The sequence below is a fragment of the Macaca fascicularis genome, chromosome 4, assembly GCF_037993035.2.
Source record: "Macaca fascicularis isolate 582-1 chromosome 4, T2T-MFA8v1.1".
Lineage (NCBI taxonomy): Eukaryota > Metazoa > Chordata > Mammalia > Primates > Cercopithecidae > Macaca > Macaca fascicularis.
The window spans coordinates 123320668-123331894 of NC_088378.1; the positions used below are offsets into that span (position 1 = coordinate 123320668).

The 11227-nt window shown below is 34.8% G+C and overlaps 1 long non-coding RNA gene across 1 annotated transcript in view; it reads right to left on the minus strand.

Annotated features, from left to right (window-relative positions):
• LOC141410226 (uncharacterized) overlaps nucleotides 1-8853 on the minus strand; it is a 192331-nt gene extending 183478 nt beyond the window's left edge. The window contains exon 1 of the long non-coding RNA XR_012434470.1: nucleotides 8734-8853. This is a non-coding gene — a long non-coding RNA (uncharacterized lncRNA). The remainder of the gene's footprint in view (nucleotides 1-8733) is intronic.
• Nucleotides 8854-11227: the final 2374 nt, after the last annotated feature.

An 11227-nucleotide genomic window follows, 5' to 3' on the forward strand; every position in this document is an offset into this window, starting at 1 on the left:
TTGACGAAGCTACTTGATAGAAAGTTAAACTTTGCCACAATTGAGGATTTCTTTTTATGTCATCCTAATATTAAAAGAGCAATAACAAATGGAAAATTATAATGAGAAAAGTTCAGTTACTAATAAATATCTTTAATCAGAGCAATGGAAAGGTAAACTGTGATGCTATGGCAACTTTAATCTTCTATGAAAACAACTCTGCAGCATTCTTACAATATCCTTGATGTATGATTAAATCTAAACTGGGTGAAATTTGAAAGTAATAGATATGAGATCACCCTTTAATGGATGTGCACTCCTTAAAACCTTTGGTCTAAGAAACAATTGGAAGTATACCATTCTTTTAATAAACCTTATATTTCAAAGACAAGGATGTGAAGAACCATAGGAAAGATATTTGGGGAATTTGAGAAGTGTCTATGTAATTATGTATAGGAAACATGCTGTATATACATATATGTATGTGTATATATATACACACATGTATATACTATTATTTAATTTTTTTATAAATAGTTCTTTTATTTCTATGAAGAAAAATTTTGTAGTTGATAGTATAAACATATATCTTTCATTAACAAAATGGTACATATGTCCTTATACTCTCAAATAAGATAGACTTGGTAATCCCAAACTTTTTGTCTTGTTTTACAGGGCTCGTCTTGATCTGGTTTCACTTTAAGTCATTATTCACCACACTGCCCTGCCTTTTCTATAGCCATCCCTTCCAACTCATCCTTTCTACCCCAGGACTTTCGGCAGGGCTGACTTCGTGGGATGTGATCTGTGCTGCACAGGGCTCATGCTCACAAGGGCCTCCCATTTAATTTAAGACTTCTGTCACTGTCTTCAAATTATTATTATTATTATTATTATTATTATTATTATTATTATTTTAACACAGTGTCTTACTCTGTCACCCAGGCTGGAGTGCAATGATGTGATCTTGGCTCACTGCAGCCTCGACCTCCCAGGCTCAAGTGACAGGTGATCTTACAAATCTCAGGAGACTGAGACCACATCTGTTTATAGACTTTCTGCAAGAAGAAAAATATGGCTCTTTTTGCCTGACCCCGCAGGCAGTCAGACCTTACGGTTTTCTTCCCTTGTTCCCTAAAATCGCTGTTATTCTGTTCTTTTTCAAGATACACTGATTTCATATTGTTCAAACACACATGTTTTACAATCAATTTGTACAGTTAACACAATTATCACAGGGTCCTGAGGTTCACAGGGTCCTGAGGTGACATACATCCTCAGCTTATGAAGATAATAGGATTAAGAGATTAAAGTAAAACAGGTGTAAGAAACTATAAGAGTATTATTTGGGAAGTGATAAATGTCCATGAAATCTTCACAATTTATGTTCCTCTGCCACAGCTCCGGTCAATCCCTCCATTCAGGGTCCCTGACTTCCCACAACAATTTCCTACTTTAGGACTCAGAGTACACATTACCTCCTAGGAAAGGTCTTTTCATACCCATAAACAATGATTTGAAGAGCACTGCTCTACCTTTCATTACATTGCAATTTAGTCTTCATAGTCCTAATCCTAAAAGATTGCAAATCCTCATTATTTATCTGTCTTCTTCCCTTCAGACTGTATTTTCTTGGTAGGCATGGATCTAGAATTATACGTATACTCGTATTCTTGTTATATAGGGAATTGCTTAGTATAAAATCAATGAACATTGATTGAATGCTGTTGACTTAAGTTAAATTCTCCTGGAAAACTATGAAGTTAGGAGGTTTCAGGAGTCAAAAAAGGTAATCCTTTAACTTTTATATTCCTGATTTCTGCCAGCTTATTTTTACCACACGAATAGAAAGATTCTTGGAGGATGGAAGACTCATTGCAAAGTCAATTGGAAACAATAAGAAAAAATTATTTTGCTAGGGGAAAGACAACAAATAGGAGAGAAAAAAAAAGCATTCCACAAAGAGTAATGAGTAATTTATTGACTAGAAATTTATATAATGCTAAGAAAAATAGAAAATACTTGAAATACCTTATGAAGCAGTGGAATATAAGCTCCAGGCAAAGATTTCTCAAAGCAGAAAGAAAAATGAAAGGAAATCATGAACATGATAGAACAATATATAAGAACATTTACAATCTGGCAAGAACATAGGGCATGACATGTTTCATTAGTTTTGAAGATTTTGTCCCTGGATCTCTTTCTTAATAACAATATTTGGCAACTCTGTGAAATCACCTAGGCCTGAGAATTTAGGATAAGGTATACTGTAAGGAAACTGAACAAATAGTAGGGATTGGCCATTTTATTTTCCTCTAGTGTTAGGGATGGAATATAGAAAATTGACAAAAGAAAATAGATTATGGCTACTATTTATTTGGAAGACCTTTTTTCAAGAAGCACACTGATTTACATTATAAAGATTAGTGAAATGCTGAAAGCAAAAACACACTCTAAGTCTGGCACTCTAGGGTTCTCCATCTGGCTTTTCTGGCAATTACCTGTGTGCTATTTGGCAAAAAATTCAACCCCTCTGTGTTCTAATTATTTTACTGGAAAAAAATGGTGGAGTATATAAACTATCAAATTCTGGAGAAGAGAAGTGGTAACTTTACGTGGTTGGAGTATGGCAGACACCTCCTTAATGAAGTGGTTAAAGTGAGCATTGTCGCTAATGAGACTATTTGAAATGTGTGCTCTTGAGAGGAGTCAAGGAGGGGAACATACTTCACTTCTGTGATAGGCCTGCCAAAGACATATCATTTGAATGTAATTACAAGGAAACATTGGACAAACAAAATTGCGGGACAGCGTACAAAAGTATTGGCTTGTAATGCTCAAAAGTATCAAGATCAATAAAGGCACATGAAGACTGAATAACTTTTTCAGATGAAAGAACTCTAAGTGCACTGTATGATCTTGCACTAAATGATGTGCCATAAAGGATATAACTAAGAAAACTGGTGGGGGACATCAGAGCACTACCTTAATTTCAAATGCTTCAGAAAATGACATTTTGGTACTGTACTTCCAATTTTCCTTTATTTTTTTAATTGTTTTAAAATAAAAAGAAATGGGCAGGTGCAATGACTCATGCCGGTTATCTCAGCATTTTCGGAGGCTGAGGTGGGCAGATTACTTGAGGCCAGGAGTTTGAGACCAGCCAGCCCAACATGTTGAAACTCCATCTCTACTAAAAATACAAAAATTAGCCAGGCGTGGTGGTTCAAGCCTGTAATCCCAGCTACTCAGGAGACTGAGGCAGGTGAATTGCTTGAACCCAGGAGGCGGAGGTTGCAGTGAGCTGAGGTTGTGGCACTACATACAGCCTGGGAGATAGAGTGACACTCTGTCTCAAAATTAAATGAATAAAATAAAATAAAATAATGTATTAAAAGGCACCACCTGACACTGAATGACACAGCCAAATCCCCCTCCAAATAAATAATTATCATCAGACTCTGATTCATCCTACCTTCCTGACTCTTCATGTTTCTTTCTCTCAAAATTATTATTCAATTAATATAATTTGCTTTGTCCTACTTAAGTCTGAATTATATAACCTTCAACATGTCTTGATACAATATCTGGAATATTAGTTAGCATATAAATATTTTTGCATTAGTAAATGTAAAAAGATGTTAAAAGGGACTCTGCCTGAGATAAAACAACTGAAAATGAATGGTGTTAGCTGATCACACATCCTAAAGCCCCACCATGCCAGACATGCTAACCACACCATTTTGGAGAATCGTAGTCCAGCGCATACTTTGGCTGATATATAGCAAAAGACGAAGATGGCTTTCACTAACTGTTTAGGGAGAAATTCTCAGAATTTCATAGGTGGTGAGAATTTCCTTCCTCAATGCAATTCAGGCAGGGAGCTTCAGTGGAGAAGACAAACTTTAAACTGAAGAAAAGATAAAATTTGATTTACTTTGGATTGTATTTTTAATAATTTTAAATAGCATTGTTTAAAAATACTTAATAACGGCAAAATCTATGACTTCTGCTTGAAATACAGGAGCAGGGAAGAAAAAGCCTTTCTTATTTGATAAATGATGATATAAGGAGAAAGAAAAAGGCATTTCTTACATTTACCTCACTTAGTCAACCTAGCACAGTAAACTCGTTACATTAACTAGACAACTCATTAGCTAAAGCACCTGCTATATGAATGCATACCTCACATTGGACCTGATGCTGACCACAGATAAATAATGCTAATCTCATTCAATTTTCATTTTCGGAGAACCTGCTAAGTTTTAATATGATTCCTACATCTTGGCTAGTTCATACAAATTACAATGAAAATAATCTCTTGAATTTATCTCTATGTGTTTATAACTTTTTATTTCACAAAATATTGTTTATAAGGACAGATATATAAACTAGGACTGTGGCAATTTTGAACCTTGAAGTTGTAGGGACACAAACAAGAATCTCATTTTAATGAAGCAAAATTCATGGACAGTGTGCTTGACCCGAAAGCAATGGTTAATTCCAGACAGCCACCTTGTTGTAAATATCAATGTTTGAAGAAATTTTCAACTTTATGGAAAAAAAAATAGTTGCCCAAGTTTTTGGGTAAATCTAAGAAATTATGTTATTCACATATATAAATATAAAAGTAAAGATAATATTTATCATAACTCATAAACCTATGTTAGTGTTAATAAATACAACTAACTTCCAATAAATACAATTAACTTATTTGGTTGATAGATATGTTTTAGGTTCTACCTTAGGTAGTTTTAATGAGATGTTTATACATCTGTTTGTATTTTGCAGTTAGTAGGCACATATAGGGGTTAACTTTTCCTTCACTGCTGATTCAATGACTTTCTGAGTTCTTGATACCACCTTAGGGTTACCATTGTGACCTCAGAAACATGAGTAATAAGTGTCCTTAACTAGATAAAACACTAGATCAAATTGATTTTTTTCTAATGAATGTTCTATAGTTATGTTTCTCAAAACTCTTCTCTGGGATCAAATATTGCAGAGCCTGTGCTTCAACAGAAAAAACTTGTGTCCAGCCTATATCATGAAGACAGAGCAGTTTATTTTCATCTGGTAGCAACAGCCTCTCAATATCTATTGGCTACAAATGCTACTTTGGAATTATAAAGCCAAGCTTTATTTTCTTGCAATGTATTTTCACCTCAAAAGATCACACTGAGAAAGTCTGTGTTCCTAATTTTTTATTTTAATTCCTTCGATTTTGGGTTCCCAACACTCAATTTTACCTTTATTATAAGTGTCTCCAATATGAGGCATTCAAAATTCACATATGCCTAAAACAAAATCTCAGTCTTGAGGAATAGGTGTATCAAAAAGTAAATTATTGTATCCCAGATTGGGGGAAGGATTATTTTATTTCCAAAGAATCATAACATCAAACAAAGTGCCTGTCCCAATCACCTTTTCTATAGTTTTGAGAATGAATTCCCTGAAGCTGCAATGAAGAAAAAGTGCTGCATTAAATATTTCTTCAGAGAAGAAAAGAAAAGAATTTAAATTCTCCCACAACAAACCCATGGTGCATATTTTTACATGGATTTATATTTTTTCATGCCAGTTCTCTTCAGCAGTCCGGAGAAAAATATTATTGTTTTCATAACATGTTTATAGTTGAAAATACCTATTTCCAAGACATTGGAAAGAAGATCTTTATTTGTCTGTAAAATCTTAAAATGTTAAACAGGAGATGAATAAATATAAAAATAAAATGTATCCTAGTAACAGCAGTCATTTCTTAGAAACTTTGAATGTTTCCAAAATAGTGATCAAAAATCACTTTTGAATGCTAAATAAACCTAACATAAAGAAACATCATTAAAAATTAAACTCGTATGTTTTGAAAGTCATTAACTAAAATGTGTAAGTGTTTTGAAAGGCCAATTTTGAAAGGCCCATTTCTTATCTGCTTACTCAGAGACATATGTCAAATGAACACTTTAACTCAAGTCCTACAAAAATATTTAAATCTATCTTTCATTCACTTGTAAGCTTTGCAACTCAGCTTCTTTTAAATAAAGGATGAAATACACCAATCCCAATTTTAAACACTGCTGCCTATCATCTACTTTTTAAAAAATCCTGTTGATCCTGTGATTAATTTGCAATACACTACTTCATATCACCATACCATTTACGATCATAATAACTAGATTTTTTTAGTCTTGTCATATGCCAAACATTTCTCTAAGTATTTTACATGTATCGATAGATTCATTTCTCAGATAAACCTATGAGGGAGTTATTAATATTATACCTCTTTTAAAGAGAATAAAACCAGAGCCCAGAAATATTAACTAATTCCACAGTAATCACACAGTTACTAAGTGAATGAGCAAGGATTCAAACCCAGGCAACCTGGTTTCAGATAAATTTGTTTTACATCATATTGTCTGATACCACCTAATCATACCTAAAATTCTTGCCCCCACTCTCTTATATAATGTAAGCATCCAAAAAACATAGAATTTTATATGAACCTAGTGATAATATTTTTATTCCTTTAAAAAAATGTAAGCACCCCGAGAATAGAACAATTTTCTGAAGGATTAATATGAGCCTTGTGTTTCCAACATTATGATGAACTGGAAATTGCAAAATTCTCCTGCTATGTAACATCTAATAAACATTGATAAAATAATTTAAAACAGACTCCCAAGTAGCTGGATGAGCTTGCATAAAATATTAGAAATTGGCTCAGATCAGATGCAGTCAGGGAGCAAGGATTACGAACTTAAGCTAGTATTAAAAATGAAAGTTAATCTGAGGGTACATATGGACTCCACATTTTTTAGAGCTTCCAAAGCAAGCATCTGAATAAATCACATGCTCTTTTAGCAATAACAGAAAAAGACACTCCATAAAGGCAAATAGTAAAATAAGTAAAGTACCATGCATAATTTGGTTTCAGTCTTAAGTGGAATCTTTATGTAAACAAAACCTTCACTGAGACTATGAGGTCAAAGTCTGGTCTTAAAATATTTTGTGGTCTTAATCTACTCTATCATTCAGTTCAAAATATGTGAGCCAAGAATTGCCATGTATGTTAAGATCTATTTTTTTACCTAGGTACCTGGAAGAAGCAATCCAAAATTTTCCCTGTACTGTATATACTCAACACACAATGTAAACAAGTATGAATTCTCAATAAAAAATTATGCCACACATATGAGAGAACAAGCATCCATGAGTGAGAACCAACAGAAACAACAAACAATAACAGAATTATAAACACTCATATATTAAAAATATTTTAAAAGAATGCTAAAGGGATGTGCTTATTAAATTTCAGAAAATAAAATGGAATTAAAAGTATAAAATCAGAATTAAAAGGCTACCAGAATTAACTAGGTATATTTAACAAAGGAATACAGAAAAGTTGTAGAAAAAAAAATTAATGTAGTTAAAATTATCAACTTAGTTGTGAAGTGAAAGTTTGAGAAATCCAAACATAATTAGTAAATGGGAGAAGGATCAGAACAAATCACAAAATATTGTAGCACAAAGTAATGAAAAGTGAAATAAAATGTAAGACACATTATGAATAGGGCAAGAAGATTCAAAATACATTTTAAATAGATACCAGGAAAAAAAATGATAGAAAAGGCCGGACGTGGTGGCTCATACATGTAATCCCAGCACTTTGGGTGGCTGAGGCCCGTGGATCACAAGGTCAGGAGTTTGAGATCAGCCTGGCCAACATAGTGAAACCCCATCTCTACTAAAACTACAAAAAAATTAACCGGGTGTGATGGCAGGTGCCTGTAATCTCAGCTACTCAGGAAGCTGAGGTAGGACAATTACTTGAACCTGGGAGGCGGATGTGGCAGTGAGCCAAGATCACACCACTGCAGCCCAAGAGACAGTGTGAGACTCCCTCTCAAAAAAACAAACAAACAAACAAAAAAGAAAACAAGAGAAAAACCTACATAGACATAATATTTAGATCATAGCAAGCAGAGAGTAAAATACACCTTTAGCATCGAGAGAGAAAATGGCTATTCAATTATATTGATTGCTCAGGAAAACTATTTTAAAGAAAAAAAGCAAGTAAAACATCTTCAGATAACCAAAAACATACTCTCATTAATAGAAATTCTAAATAATCCAAAAGGAGAAAAAAAAGATGCCAGAAAGAATATCTGAAATGGAAGTGAGACTGGTGAGCAAAGAAAATAATCATACACATCTAAAAACAAATTAATGATATAAAACGATAATAGTAATTAATTTGAGCTTGTAACAATGCTGTTAAAATAACAGATAACAACTGCATGCAAAGTCCCAAGGACTCAGGCTCCTGAATGTCATTCTCATTGCTTAAGGCAGCTTTCAGAGCTTCTAGCTCTAGTTTTCCACTTGTCTATTTCTGTTTTTTCCAGCCTCAGAGACAAAAACGAATAGAGTTAAAGCCATCCTAGATCCTTATTTCACTCTAGTCATCTGCAAAGAGGTTGATTTTATTATAAATATTCACTGGAATATTGATAGTAACTACAAAAAGAATAGAAACTTTCAAATAAAGTAGAAAGAAAAATGTAATAATAAACTCAAGCAATATTTTAAAAGGCAGGTAAGGAAAATACACACACACAGACACGCAAACACACACACACACACACACTGAGGAGAGAGGAGTAAAACAAGACAAATAGAACAGTACAAAATGAAAACGTCAGAATTAAATTATATTAGTAATTGCAACGAATATGCCAGCCTGACAGTACAAAATACCTGTGCCTTTAGCAGGACCTCCCACTCCTCTTCCTATAAAGAGCTTCGTGTTCTACTTCCAGTAGGTGAAGTAAAAGGGAAATGATGTGCCTTCTCCTGCCTTTTTCCTTCTTTCTGACTGAAAGAAGAATAAGATGGCTGGAGCTTAAGTGGTCCTGTACTATGAGGTGGAAGCCATATGTTGAGGATAACAGAGCAACAAAACAGGAAACATCTGGTTTTCTTACTGGGGGTGGGGTCCCATGCCAACCTTGGACTGCCTCACTTTGGGTTTTATTTTTAGAAGTTGGGATGTGCCTTTGGGAATAGAGCTTGTGTTCTGGGAAGTTGCTGGAGGCTATTGCTATTTGAAAAGGGAATACCATAGTTTGTATACAAGGACACAGAAAATGGCCTAGAAATTGGTAGAGGTCCAGATGGACACGTCCCCTTGACAAGAGGAAAGACATTGCTAGAGAAGATCCACAGCAGACCGTCTAGAGAAATAAGTCCAAGATCAAAAACCATGGTACTTGGGCTAAGGGAATGCTGAAAGTCCTCATATAATTGTAATGAGGGATAAATGAGATAACATAGGAAGAGTACATAGCTCAATACCCAAAACACAGTAAACACTCAGTGCTGGTAAAAATTGGGTACTAGGTGCTAGCTTTAGGAGAAAATTCATTTTCTTGCCTTTTACAACTTCTAGAGGTTGTTGGCCTTCCTCATTTAGTAGCCATTTAGTCCATCTTCAAAGTGCATTAGTCCAACCTCTGTTCTGCCATGATATATGCTTGGTGAATCTAATTCTACCTCCTCCCTCTTATAAGGACACCTGTGAATACATTAGACCCACCAAGATGATTCAGGATAATCTCCCCATCTGAAGATCACTAATTTAATTACATCTACAAAGTTCCTTTTGCCATTTAAGACAATATATTCCCTAGTGCTGAGGATTAGAACATGGACATATTTGTTGGGCAATTATTTAGCTCATGAAACTTCTGGTAAGTTGTATTTAAAGATTTATATTTATATAAACTTTGGTCCAGCTGTTACTCTTCCCCACCTGCTGAGAAATCTATCTATTGCATTTCCATCTTCCTTTATACATTCAGTTCCTCTAGTCAAGGAGGTTTTTATGGAACTGTTTTCCCCCCACTGGCTTTCTGGTGTTTGCTGTCTTTGTCAGATATGAGCTCTGGCTTGAGTTGCTTTTAAAAACTGTTCACTAACCAAAAATGACCTGTGATGTGGTTTGGCTGTGTTCCCACCCAAATTTTACCTTGAATTATAGTTCTATTATCCCCAGGTGTCATGGAAGGGATCTGATGAAGAGGTAATTGAATCATGAGGGTGGTTACCTCCATGCTTTTCTCATAATAATGAGTTCTCATAAAATCTGATGGTTGTATCTGGGGCTTTTCTCCTGTCTGCTTGGCACTTCTCCTTCCTGCCACCATGTGAAGAAGGACGTCTTTGATTCCCCTTCTGCCATGATTCTAAGTTTCCTGAGGCCTCCCCAGCCATGCTGAACGGTGAGTCAATTAAACCTCTTTCCTCTCTAAACTACCCAGTCTTGGGCAGTTCCTTATAACAGTGTGGAAATGGGATAATACAGTAAATTGGTACCACAAAGAGTGGGGTGCTTGTCTGAGCCAAGACTGAACTCAGGCTGTGAACGTCATTCCTATAACCTAAGTCTTTTGGTCTCCTCTTCTAGTACTTCTTGCTCTAGCTTTCCTCCTGTCATTTGTTTTCTTTTTGTGCTCCTATTGTTCGAGTTAGAAGTGAACTGTTTCAGCCTCTGCTGAGAATACAATCATTTGTAAGACAAAATGTCTACAAAACTGAAGAAAATATTCACCCATGAGGAATAAATATCCTACTCCAACCTGAAGCTGCTCTATGCTAAGCCTCTTGTGGCAGGGTCCCACAGCTCTTTAAAACTCTAGAAGAACACAAATTCTCAATTTAGCTCTAGACTTCCAGTAACAATTAACTACAGTAAATACAGGGAGCAGCAGTGGAATGAATATGTGAGACTTGGTCTTCCAAATTAAATCAGGAACAAATCCACAGCCCTTAGGTTAAAGTGGAGCTTTTTGAAATTGCAGTTTGTGAAGGATGGTTCTCACCAGTTGCCTTTAATTCAATCAGCCAGCTAATTAATTTTCCAGTTCCAAAAATGTTTTCAATAAACAGAATCCAAAATAATAATACACTTTTATATTTCCTCAGCAATTTCCAGCAAAAGGCATTTGTAACTCTCTCTCATAGTCAAGAATGATTTTATAAGTTCAGGCTTGTATCTTCATGTGACAATAACCCACTAGAATTATGTTACTACTTGTGTTTTCTCAAAGATTTATAGATGCTATTTAAGAGTTGTCTATACAGAATTTTCCACTAACAAACATTTCACTATCTCCTTAGAGAAGGAATGTTATAGGTAGAAGATAATTTCATCCAACTTATGAGAAATAATCAATTCTGATGTGTATGATGT